At 28.2% G+C, this 13,110-nt stretch overlaps 1 long non-coding RNA gene across 2 annotated transcripts in view; it reads right to left on the bottom strand.

Annotated features, from left to right (window-relative positions):
* Positions 1–13,110, bottom strand: part of LOC129908176 (uncharacterized) — a 65,767-nt gene that overhangs the window by 38,222 nt on the left and 14,435 nt on the right. For both annotated transcript variants that reach the window (XR_008771231.1, XR_008771230.1), the window contains exon 2: positions 9,525–9,569. This is a non-coding gene — a long non-coding RNA (uncharacterized LOC129908176). The remainder of the gene's footprint in view (positions 1–9,524; positions 9,570–13,110) is intronic.

Here is a 13,110-nt window from a genome sequence, read left to right as displayed (position 1 = left end):
AAGTGAGGACAAGAAAGTTTTGTAAATTTTTTTTAAAAATCATCAATACTTTACTAATTTTTCAAACCTCTTCTAACACAACTTTAAAAATAGCTAAGAACTTGAACTTGACAAGCAAGATGCAAAACAGGTCTTAAAAATGACCGGCCAAATTCCATCAGCCTGAACTAACTGGTTTTGGAAGTACAGATTTTCAAATTTCCCAATCGTCAATACTTGATGCTTTTTTCAAACTACTTCTAACACAACTTTAAAGATAGATAGAAACTTGAAATTTACAAAAAACATGCAGAATTAGAGTTTAATGTTACTCGGCAAATTTCATATATCTCATCTAACGGGTTCCTGAATTACAGACTTTCAAATCTCTTTAAGTGTGATTTTTGTAAACTTGATTCTGATCGTTTGCAGCAGAACAAAAATTATCTTGAGCCTTAAAACAACAATAAGTACACCCAAAATCTAAAAAAATTGTTTTATAGCATCAATTTACATTGACAGAAAATTACATCAACATTTTTTTATATCAGAAGTTTGATACACAGTGAATAAAATCATATTATCATAACATATTAAAAAACAGAAAAGTTTTAATTACTTCAAATATAAACAAATGAAATATTTAAATTAACCAACAATCAAAATTATTAAAATTCAGTAAGATTTCCAATACCTGGAACATTTTTCAAATCACTTCTAACACAACTTTTAACTGAGCTAGAAACTTAAAATTTGCAGGTTTTGCTAATAATAATTCTTAAAGCAGGCACACCAAATTTCACGTGTCTAACATTTCTAGTTCTTCAATTACAGATCTTTAAAAACCCTTAACTAAATTTTACCATATTCATCTACAAATTCTCTGCATAAATATAATTTGTTTTCCCCCCTTTTTGATTATAAATACCATTATTTTCTCTTTCTTATGTTCATTTTTCTAGGAAACAAATTAAAAAAATTAGCACTCATGTAGGTATCTTTATAAAAAAAACTAAACAACAACAAAAAACCTGATTGCATTAATTCAAATTCCCTTCACTTTAATTTATAAACAAAAAAAAAAAAACACATCATTTAATAAAAAAAAAAATTAAAATTCTGCAAAACAAGATCAAAACAGAGAGCATCATCGACAGCAAAAATAACAAAAGAAAAAAAAAACCTTACATAGAATTAAACAGAGGAAAAAGTACCAGCAGCAGCAACAACACATATTCACATCCGAAAGAACCAACAACAACATGTCGTTGTTGCATATAAAAATATCTTTTTTTTTCGTTTTCCGCACTTAAATACACAGGACGACAAAAAAAAAAGATACAAACAAAAAAATATAGAATTAAAAAAAAATTAAATACCTACAACAACAAACAAAACAAAAAAGTATCTAGAACACAACAAGAGGAGTGCGAACAAGTAGTAGGTACTAGATGTTTGTGTGTTCCTAAGTGCGATGCTAACTAATTTTAAGCTTGTCTTGTTTTTCTAGCTTGGTGGGATTTTTTTTTGCTTCTTCCTTGAAGTCCCCCTCTCTCCTCTGAACCAAGTCCTCTCTATTTATTATTTTTATTATTATTATTCCAAAGCAACAAGCAGTAGCAAGAGCACTTACCATCAACATCACCATCATCAAAACAACACACACCAATCAATTTTTATAATATTATAGTGCAGAGTTGATTTTATTTTTAATTTATCTTGACACAGGTAGCAGCAGCAACAGCAGCAGGAAAATGTATCTACAGCTAATACAACAGTCCATCAGATACACAGGGTTAAGTACAGATACAAATTGTATCGCGCTACTTCTCTATCTCTATCTACCTACATACGCTCGCTCAAGCCATGATAGTTGTCCTATTAATTTGTGCCAATCAGGGCCGTCTTTAACTATCCTGAGGCCCTTGGGCACACAACAATTTGGGGGCCTTTGGGAAAGTAAAATTAGTACAATTGTTTTTTTTTTTTTTGACGGTACCTACCTACTTGCCATAGAACCGGTTTCTTAACGTAAACGACACAACCGATTTTAATGAAAATTTTTACATAAAAAGGTTTAAACTGATATTAAAATTAAGATAACTTAAAAAAAAATTATTTTTGGATTTAAAAAAAAATGATTTTTTTTTTTTAAAGTTACCTTTTTAATGAATTTATGTGTCAATCTTTAAATACGAGAGCAATTCGCAATTCAAATTAAAAAAAAATGTGGGGGTGCCAACCATTGTACCATGGCGTTTTCCATTGAACCAAAACATTGATGTACCGTCGACGAGCCGGCAATAGTTTTTCTTAAACGTTTTCCAACGTCAAAAGTATTGATGTTCTTTTGCCGACGAATTGATTCTATTTTCGTCTTTTAATACGAATCTACACATATTTTTACACTGATTTTAACACACACTACAAATTTGACAATTTTGCAAACTTCAAACGAAATTATTATTTAAGGATAAAGATAATGGAAAAGAAATCATTGTTTTTATTAATAAATAATCTTACCTACAGTGGAAAAAAAAAGATATTTTTCTTGTTTTTTTGAAAATTGAGTTTGGGTTTGGTCATTTGGATTTAAAATTTTGTCCGCATACAACGCCACATAATTTGCCCGACAAAAATGTTTTGAGAATAAATGAGTGAGAGAAATTTTCGTTACTTCGGGGCCCCCTTGAGAATGGGGGCCCTGGGCACGTGCCCCGTGTGCCCTTATGGTAAAGACGGCATTGGTGCCAATATCATTTTTTTACCCTCTTTTTGAAATATCAGTTTTTTTTTTTGTATTGATCCACACGTCTTTCGTCTTGAAAAGGATGTTGAAAAAACTATATAATTTTGTGTCCCTCTGAAGTGGTGTAGATTTTGTGGTGGTTTAATGATTATCAAATGAATATTGAAGTATTTCTTTAAGATAAAGTCAAAACATTTGAAATTAGATGAAGTTCAAAGATACGTCTGTCATAAAAATTATGAACATTCATTAATATCGAATTGGAATTATAGGTTTTTTGTCGAGTTTTTTTAATTATTTTTTCGAGGAAATATAATCCGCGCGCGCACACAGACACTACACGCCCAATACTCAATTCCAATACCAATGAAAACTATATGTACTAGAGTCTAATGTAGATTGTATCTATCGGATAGAATTTCATATATGAATGCTTAGTGACAAGCAGTGGTCAGTATTTGCATCTAGATAGTCAATATCTCTTTTTTTTTTTGCCTGAGGATATAATCAATAATTTTTTCTCCAATATTTTCAAAACTCGAGACTTGATCTTGCCAGTTTTTTTCTTCTATCTTTTTTTTATATAAACTGGATAGGTAGAGAAAAAAATTGCAAGTTAATTGCAGATACATTTTGAAAACTTGTTGCCTGCTATCTCTACACTCTTTATAGAGAAGGTATTATGACTCCTAGGAATTTAATTTATGATGTCATTTTCCATTTAAACGTTTATAGAGAGTGTCTTTTTTTTTGTCAAACTTAATTTTTTCTTTTGTTTGAAAATAACAAAAAAAAAAAAACATATCGTAGGTATCTGATAGATTTTTATAATATTTTTGCGTTGGTTTTTTATTAAGATTTATTTTAAACGATTTCGGGGGTGGACAAAAACAGTCATACAGCCATTCAGCCAGTTAGCCAGACAGACAGCAGCTGTAATTACAGAAGCTTTTTTAGTGCCGCTTTACAATCTCTAAAACTTAACCTACCTTATATCGAGTAACTCTGACATAGAACACTCATATCATGTATCTTTTGTATCTTGATAGTTTTTTTTTATTTTTTCAAATTATGTTCGAGCAATTTATTTTTACAAAATATATCGGTACGCCTTTGTGGTGCAAATCAAGCCGGCAAAATATATTGTTGTAGTGGGTGGGTAGAGTATTGTCTAACGCTGAATAATATGAGGCTTAAGATGACATTAAGTCTCGTATAAGATAGAATTACATTCACTTTTTTTTTCTTATGTCTGTGTTTTATTTTTTTTTTTTATTCCATTCAGCTGCTAGGTAGAGTTGTTTGTTTGTTGAAATTGTGACTGTTGTAATATATATTTTTTTAATAATCATAAACTTGAATTACAAAAGTGGAATGTGAACTCTTGTATAAGAGCTTTTAAATAATTGGATTTTAATTTTTTATTGCATTATATTTTATTATTTTAAAAATATCAATCTTACAATAGGAAGATATATTGTGGAAGTATTTATTGGAATAACCAGTTTTTTTTTCAAGCAAAATCTGGGCTGAGACTAGGAAATATAAAGATACCTTTTAGTTAGACATTGTGGATTCGACTTTAAAATTTGTGTCTGTGGGAGAATAAATTTATTTTTTCGACTGTTGTCAAATATGAAACTCAGCAAGTCACTTTTTTTCGACAATTTTCTACACATTATGTAAATTTGAAGTTTTTAACTTTTTTTAAATTGGTGTTAGAAGAGTTTTCAAAAAAACTATATCAATTTCTAAAGAAATCGGTGGTTAAGGCTTTTGAAAGTCTGTAATTTATGAACCGAAAATCTTAGATATTTGTAATTTAGCATGTGACCTTTCACAATAATTTTCTACATTGCCTGCAAATTTCAAGTTTCTAGCTTTATTTAAACTTGTGTTAGAAGTGGTCTGAAAATAGCTCCAGGTATTGGTAAATTTATGTCAGTATTGTACAAAATTAAAATATTTACCTAATTTTATATCTTTTTATGAATTATATTCGACGATAAAAACTGACTCAAAATTAATTGTTATTATCTTAATTTGAATAAAATATGGACACCTTCTCCACATTAAAACAAGAAAAATTAAATCGAAGACAAAAGAATACCTTAAGGCTCTCAAGGTTTAACTTTGACTTTTTATTTCAAATTCGATTGAATTCGAATGAAATTCATGCTTAAGGCTAATTTTGTCAATAGAAAGAGAACAAAAAAAAAAATCAAATTTTTCGTCCGATGACCCAATAGATTAAACTTTTTTTGTTTTGTTTTTCTTTGTTAAAGTTAAAGTATTGCTTTAGTTTTTTATTTTAATCGTCTCCATTAGCCTTAGCATAATTTTTAATTTAATAAGCTAATTTATGCATTTTAGATAGAAAATCAACTCAAGTATTATATTACTTATTGTTTATGAACCCATTGAAAAAAAATACAATGTTCAAAAAATTAAAGCAAACCAAAAGTGTGACTAAATTGATTTAAAAGCTAAGAAAATCATAGATATACAAGAACTCTCGAAAAGTATGATAATAAAAATTTTTATATTTTTTACTATATTATGAGAAATAGTAAATAAAAAAAATATCAAACTTGTTATAGATTATGGAAATTATTAAAAAAAAAAAAAAAAAACAAATAATTTACATAAGCCTTCGATGGGCTTAAAATTTATTCAACTTGAGATTATTATTATGATTTTTTTTTTTTTTTCTTAAAGAAAAACTTAAGTTTTTTATCCGAGTGTAGGACCATTTTTCTTTATGCCAACACGTTTTTTTTTTTTTTATTATAATCAAGAGCAAGCAAGTCTAATGATTAAATATGCCTTTATTGTGGTTGCTGGTCAAGTTGGTTTTTATAGATTTATGACTAAATAAAGAGAAAATAAATTAAAAATTCAAATGAGATAACATAAAGAAACGAAAGGAGTGAACAAAAAATGTAAATCGATGACAACAACGACGGGTTGAAAATTTTTGATAATAAATTGTCACTTTCTTGACATTAAACTATGGAAATTGTAACACTCTATTCCTTACGTATATTAGTTTTGTGTATAATTTTCATGTTTTCATTCGATATAAATATGTCAATAATTTTGTGATTTATTGCATAAGAAAAGTTGATTTTTTATTCGGATATCGATTTTTTATAATTTTTGTGTAGGTTGAAGGAGATTGAATTACTTTTGTTTTCGACAAGATATGTGAATAATTTACTGCAGTTAACAAGAACACAAAGTGTTTGTATTAGAGTTGGGAATCTCTTACACTTTAAACAATGTCGAAAGTCTTAAATGAAGATTTTTGAACATCTATAATTTAATAAACTGTGAGGTTTGACAACTTAAAGTTAGCATGTCTTTTCTCAAAATATTTTAACATATAAATTGAAAATTTTAAGTTTCTATCTCAATTTAAACTTGTGTTAGAAGTGGTCGGAAAATTTTTTAAAGTAATAGCAAATTTAAGAAAATTGATGATATTAAAAAAACCTATGATTCAAAAACCTGTAAGGCTTGACACTTAAAATTGTGTAGAACATTTTTTGCAACTGTTTTTTATGAACCTTGAAAATTTGAAGTCTCTAGCTTTGTTAAAACATATGTTAGAAGTGATCCGAAAAGGGCTCCAAGTATTGGTTAGTTTTAGATAAATGTTTTTTGTATTTATTTTGTTTTTCAAAGTTTCTAGGAATAAATTCTTCAACGATTTGTATTTCAACGACGTAATCTTGAACACCTTACACAATAACAACAACAAAAATAATGTCAATGATCTTCAACAGAAAACACAACCCACTCAATAATATAAATATAAATGTTTATTTATTTTTTCTTCAAATAAGGCCAATAGTGTAAAATCAATCGTCAGTCGTCTGCTTACTCAAATACTAACTGATAATAAAAAAAAAATACCCTCTCCAGAAAAGATACCTATCTCATAAGTAACAAATTAATTTTTCAAGTGTATTACAAGTTGAATTAACCATTATCGATTTAATTTTTATTGTTTATCTATTTTTATAAGTAAATATTTTCCTTTTTATTCATTCAATCTACCACTCATATTCTCATTTGTGACTTTTTCACTAGAAAAGTGTCTACAAACAAAACAACTATACCACAGACAGAGGGGGGAAGTAAGATGAAAAACAAATGTATGTATTTAATATCTAAAAGATACACAAAAACCATAAATGTAAAGCTACCAAGTTGTGTCTTCTTATTCTACTGTTTGCTCTCACTCTTGTTTAGAAATTGTTTATCAAGCAAAGATAAATTTATAATTGTTGATTTCACTCAAAAGATTACAATTAGGAGATATTTACATTATATCATATAGTCAGTCCTTTTGTGAGGGGGGCTTAATGTGTGTGATTTTTGGTTGTTTTTCTGCTACTCAAGAAGCCAAAACTGGGTATAATTCAATATTTACAGAAAAAACAAACATTTTTTTTTATTTTGAAAATTAAGAAAATACAGCAGCCGGTGTGTGTCAAAAAATTTAATTTTTATTTGTAGGATTGTATGAGAAAGTGGCTTTTAATTTTTTTGTTCGTTGTTTTTAAGGAAAATTTAAGAAAAAAAAAAAATCATGCATTATACCTGAAACTAAGCATGGAAATGTTAGTAAACTTATCTCTATAAAAGCAAACAGCACTTTATATAGCAAATAGATAAATATTTGTGGAACGTAAGACGGTTGTTTGGTATATTAACTGCCACTTAATATAATATTATATAGCCTCTATGTACTGTAGATAAGTTTTTCTTGTTTTTTATTTGAAGTTTGAAAGAAAACATTTCACTTTACAACAAAAGTGTGGATAGATAATGAATTGACTTGTGTTTTGTCTACAAAGTTATAAAAATGCGAAAAAAATATTAAAATCTGGGCAATGGATTTTTTTAAAAATATTTTTCAGTTTTCAAACTTAGTCAATTTAATATTTTTTATTTGAAACAAGTGAAGGAGATTTAATTGTCGTATATAGACACGTTTTGTAAAAAAATTTACAAGTTTTGATCATCTCTTTTCTTAAAAGACTGAAATTAGTAAAGAAATAAAGAACTTTCAAAAAATTCACCAATACCTAAACCATTTCCCAGACCTCTTCTAACACAACTAAAAATTAAGATAGATTTACCAAAATTACAGCATATAAGCATAATTGCTGTAAGAGTATGCGTACTAAATTTCAAGTGTCTTACATAAGGGGTTGTTGAGTTAAAAATTGTCAAAAACCAATAATAGTGCATTTAAAAAATCGACTTTTTTTTAAATTTAGAACCGAAATAAGAAAAGAAAACTCGAAAAAGAAGATTTCAATCGATTCAAGTATACGATTCAAGTCAAATGGTATATTGGTGACAATACAGAGTGTGAATTAAAACGTCATATCTCAAAAATGTGCAATTTTGTACCTTCTACCTACATTTTTCTTTCAAAAATCTTTCATTTCTTCAAACTTGCTGTTTCGCAAAAATAAAAACGATCTGAGCCATGCAATCTTCAAATACAAGCCTTTTATTTTAAGTTGCTACTAATAGTTGAAAAGAAAAACTTCTTCATTTTAATTAGGCCTAATTCCTTGAAGTTATTCTATAAAAGTTGTTTTTTTTCTATTTTTATTCCAAGCAGGTGGTGCATCAAAAAAGACATATTACATTTTTCTGTTTAATTTTAAAACATGAAAAAATAACGCCTGAGGCATCTGTGTGTGTGTGCTAGCTGGGGCAAATTGTAATCTTCTTATCCATTAAAAGTCATCAACCCTCAACTAATGATGATGATGAGCTCAATTTATGGCCATTTAAGTCATCAGAACTTATCAGCTCACTAAAAATTATTATTATTATTATTTTTTTTTTCCTTTCGTTGTTTTTTGTTGTGATTATAATTTGACACAGAGAGAGATACAAACAGAGAAAAAAAGACTGATGGGCAATAAGCATTAAAGTGTGATATCGTGTATTTGTACGAATAATTGTTTTTATTGTTTCTTTTTTTTGTTTTATTTTTTGTTGCCACTGTGTCTATATGATAAATTATATTTTCATTATAAAAAAAAAAACAGCCCCAAACAATAAAAAAAAAATAATATTAGCAACAACTCAATAAAACCAAAAAAAAAAAAAAACAGAAATTTAATTGTTTTACTTGATTAACATTTTATTGCGGTCTCTTCATTTTTATGGAGCACAGAGAATATTATTATTATTATTGTGTTGTTCTGAGGGCTTATCATTATTCGAGTGAAACAATTTGAATGCACTTGTTGAGATTCAAATAAAAAACAGAAAGTTTCGGTTTAATGCAAATTAATTTTTATTATTATATTTTTTTTTTTGGTTTTAAGTTTAACGAACATGAACAGAAAACATGGAAGTTTTCTTGACTCTGTTTTTATAGGTTTTTGAAGTTTGTATAAGTTTTGAAGGAGGTTATGACCGCATCTAAATCTGATACGTGTATCAACTATAAAAAAATAATATTTATTTTTAACTGTTGGCAGCGACGCGGCGGCATGCATGACGGTTTATAAGAGGATCTATTGATCTTTGAGCGGCAAAGTGATTTCAAAAGAAATTACATCTAAATCATGATTTTGTTTCTTAGAAACATTTTTTTTTGTGACTTTTTGACCTTTTCGTTATTTTTCTTGTTTTTAGTTGTTTCAATTTTTCGTTATCACTAATTAACAAAAATAATTACTGTTCCTAATTTATTTTAGTGCGATAGAGAAAGCTAAAGTTCAACACTTCTAACCGATAACTCGGAAGTTTAGCTTACCTTTGATTAATTTTAAGTCCAAATTATTTTATCCAGAAAAACATCCTGAAAGAAAAAAAAAAAGTAACTGGTTAATTGGCAATCCTTAACAGGGAAAGGTTTTATAAAAAAGTTGGTAATCTTGCTTAATGAACATTTCTTCAATGATCTTCTTTTTCCTTACAATTCAACTATTAGGTGTGTCATCAACTTATCCATAAAGATGTCCAAAGCCTTTAAAATTTTAGCCTGCTCCAAGATAATATATCTTTATCTTTTTTATTACAAAAACACGATCGGATTTTGGAACTCACTCAATTATTTTTTTTTTTCTTTGTAAAATTTTAACTATAAAATGGTCAACAAACTCTGTCAAGCTGTTTACATGTAAATTAGATGATTTTGAAAAAATAAAAAAAAAAATTGTAATGTTTCATTTTATTGCGTGTAATTTACGTTGAAAACCAATTTAAAAGTTATAAAAAGTTTTATTTCTGTTGGAAATGTGTGCCATGCCATTTTATTTGTTTATTTTTAGTTGGTGCCTTTTTTGAGGTCTTTAAACCAGGAAGAAGAGTTTTTTTTTTGTTGTTGTAATTTTTATCGTTTTGAGTAACACACACCTACGTGATATGTATCACGCATGTAATATTAAATTTAATGGTGTTCTGAAATTGGATTGGAAGTTAAGAGATGACACCTAATATCTCGGATACATTAAAGATCTGCTAAATACCAATACCCTAATTTGTTGATGGTTATATGAGACGTTAAAGATTTTTTTGGAGATAGTATGTTTATTGATCATTTTTAAGAGTATTGTGAAAACAGTCAAAAAATTTCAATACGTATCGATGGAGTCTTGAAAATTTTATTTTTCGATAAGTTTGTTCACAAAGTGGTTTTTAGTGTGGGAAACATTGCGTGAAGCTTTTGATTCTGAAGGTTTTTCTAACCACATTAGAAACTGGTGTTTGTCTAACTTTTAAACTTATGTTTATTTTACGGTTCTGTTGGCATAAATTTACCAATCATATTTGTCAAAGAAATAGGCCGAAATAATTTCGAGGAAAGAGGTACTCTGACTTACATAGTTCGAAGTTCTGTATTCTAGAGTCAATTTTTAAGAAACATTTTCAGGGATGCCTTGTTGTTTTTATAGCACTTTCGTACATTAATTTTGAGTTTCCTTTATATAAAACACTTATTTACTAAAGCTAGTGATAAAATAAACAACATACAGAAAGATTTTTTTGTTTATTTTTAACTCACCAAAAACCTGGACTATTTTTAGAACCTCTGAACAAAGATAGATAAATGAAATTTAAGAAAAATATCTCTGAAAGTTAGCATACCAAATTTCAAGTGTGTTTAACTTTAAAGGTTGTTGAATTAAAAAAATCATGGAAGCCTTCAGAAAATTGGAGAATATGACTAGTTTCAATTAAAAAAAAAAAACTTTATGAGTAAGACTTTCAAAGGTGAAAACGAAGTTCTATGAACGAAGAAAGAATAATCAATAAACTTTAAAACCTTGAATGGTAGTGTCACTGTCTAAGGAACAGCGCTCGGAACCGCACTCGGCGGATAAAAACTTATCGAAAATACAAGGAAAACAACAACAATTGGCAGTAGTTTCCGACTCCATCCGCCAATTATGGTTCTGGCTTAAGACATGTCAAGATTCAAAACCTGGTGTTGAAGAGTCCATAACTCAAGAACCTGTTGGAGAAGAAACTTCAAATTTTTTGTGTTTACTCTTCTACTGATTATCATTGTAGAATTAAAGTTTAATGTATCTGTCAACATATTAAATTGTGTTAGAAGAGTTCTGAAAAATACACTAAGTATTGGTGAATTTTAGAAAATTTTACAAAAGTAAATATTTGACTAACTATTGATAAAACCCATAAAGGAAAAAATTATTTTAAGAGTTGAACACAAAAAAAGTATTTCTTTCACATATTGTCAGAAAAAAAGCAGACATTTGAAAGCAACGTTTTTAATCAGCAAAACATGGATTAAGCTTAAAAATTTAAAAATCTTTAAATCAAAAGCTGCTATTTTTTTTATAAATGATACTCTTCTGTCAACTTAATGTCAATTAAAAATGCAATCTAAATAGTCCTTATTTTATCAAGTAAAGTATTTTGACATTCGACAACAAATCAAAAATTAGTTCCGCTTAAAAATATATTTATTTCTTTGAAGTGTCTCTTTCAAAAGTGAATACAAAGTAACCAAAAGTCTTATCGTATTTAATTCAATTAATTCCAGTTCTAAAAATAAAAAAAAAAAAATTTTAAATTTATAAAAAAAAAACTTCAAAGGAATAAATGCCGCTCTTCAATTACTTTCGTTACACATTGTCATACATTATAAACGTATATAAATAAGAAATTCTTTTGTCTTGATCAGTGTCGATCGTTGGTCGATTGGTCATTTGTTGAACTTCGTGTTGATTATGAAGAAGCCGACACATCACATCAAACAAAACCTAATGATAGTTTAATTAACTTTAAATCGACAGTTCTTTACTGTAGGTATGTATATTCCTATATGAATTATTTTTAACAAAAAAAAAGGAGATTATTTTTGCACAAAATATTAAAAACTCACACATTCAAAAGGAGTGTCGTGTATAGAATGAGTATCTTTTGTGAAATTAAAAGTAAATAAACTGACAGAAGGATACAGATACCTTAAAAAAAATTCCAACTAAATTATCGCAACACCATGATCATGATGAGAAAATTATAAAAAAAAAATAAACACAACACTTCTCCTAAATGCCTCCCAGTGTAGGTATAAAAATCGAAGACGGAGCGCGTAATAGGAAAAAGATACTTATACTGGAATAATGTTGCATCTTTCTAAAAAGATACAGATACATGTGTGTATAATGCATTTCCATTGACGAAGATGACGACGGACGGACGAACAACCTAGCCCGGTAATCGCCTAATCTTTGACTCACATGAAACAGGTGCAAACGATTTTTTATCCTTTTATCCATACAAAAAAAAAAAACGAATGAATATGTGTGGATAGATGTATCTATACATAAAAAGATACAAAAAACAGAAAAATATCTGATATCTATTTCCATAATATTTTTTAATCTTCTGTAATGGGGTTTCATTTAAAAAGGAGCCTATATAAGATGCATGCGTATTATTTGAGCTGTCCATCCCGTCCAACATCCCGCTGTGTATTGGTATTATTTTTCACAATTTTTTGTATATTTTTTGTTTCTTCAGGCCTAGAGTGCGTATACAAGTTTTTATTATTTTTTTTTTGTACTTCGATTGTAAATTATATGAAAAAGATAAATATTTTATTTCGATTTAACCGTCTCTCTGAGATGCACACTGAGTCACAACTCATTAGATAATGACATCTAAGTCGAAAAGATACAACATCGTCGTCGTCGTTGAAACGAAAGGAAACATAATTCTTTGGCGATATAAAGCGTCATCACGTCACTTGTTTTTTTCTATGTTTTTTTTGTTGTGTCTTTTTGTTTCTATCCCTGGAGCTCTAAAAGAAGAAGAACCCATCCATACACAAAAGATGATGATGATGAAGAAAAAAAAGTTATAGCTCG

The sequence above is a fragment of the Episyrphus balteatus genome, chromosome 2, assembly GCF_945859705.1.
Source record: "Episyrphus balteatus chromosome 2, idEpiBalt1.1, whole genome shotgun sequence".
NCBI classification, from domain to species: domain Eukaryota; kingdom Metazoa; phylum Arthropoda; class Insecta; order Diptera; family Syrphidae; genus Episyrphus; species Episyrphus balteatus.
Note: the sequence above shows the minus strand (reverse complement) of the source record. Positions and strands in the feature narration are given on the sequence as shown.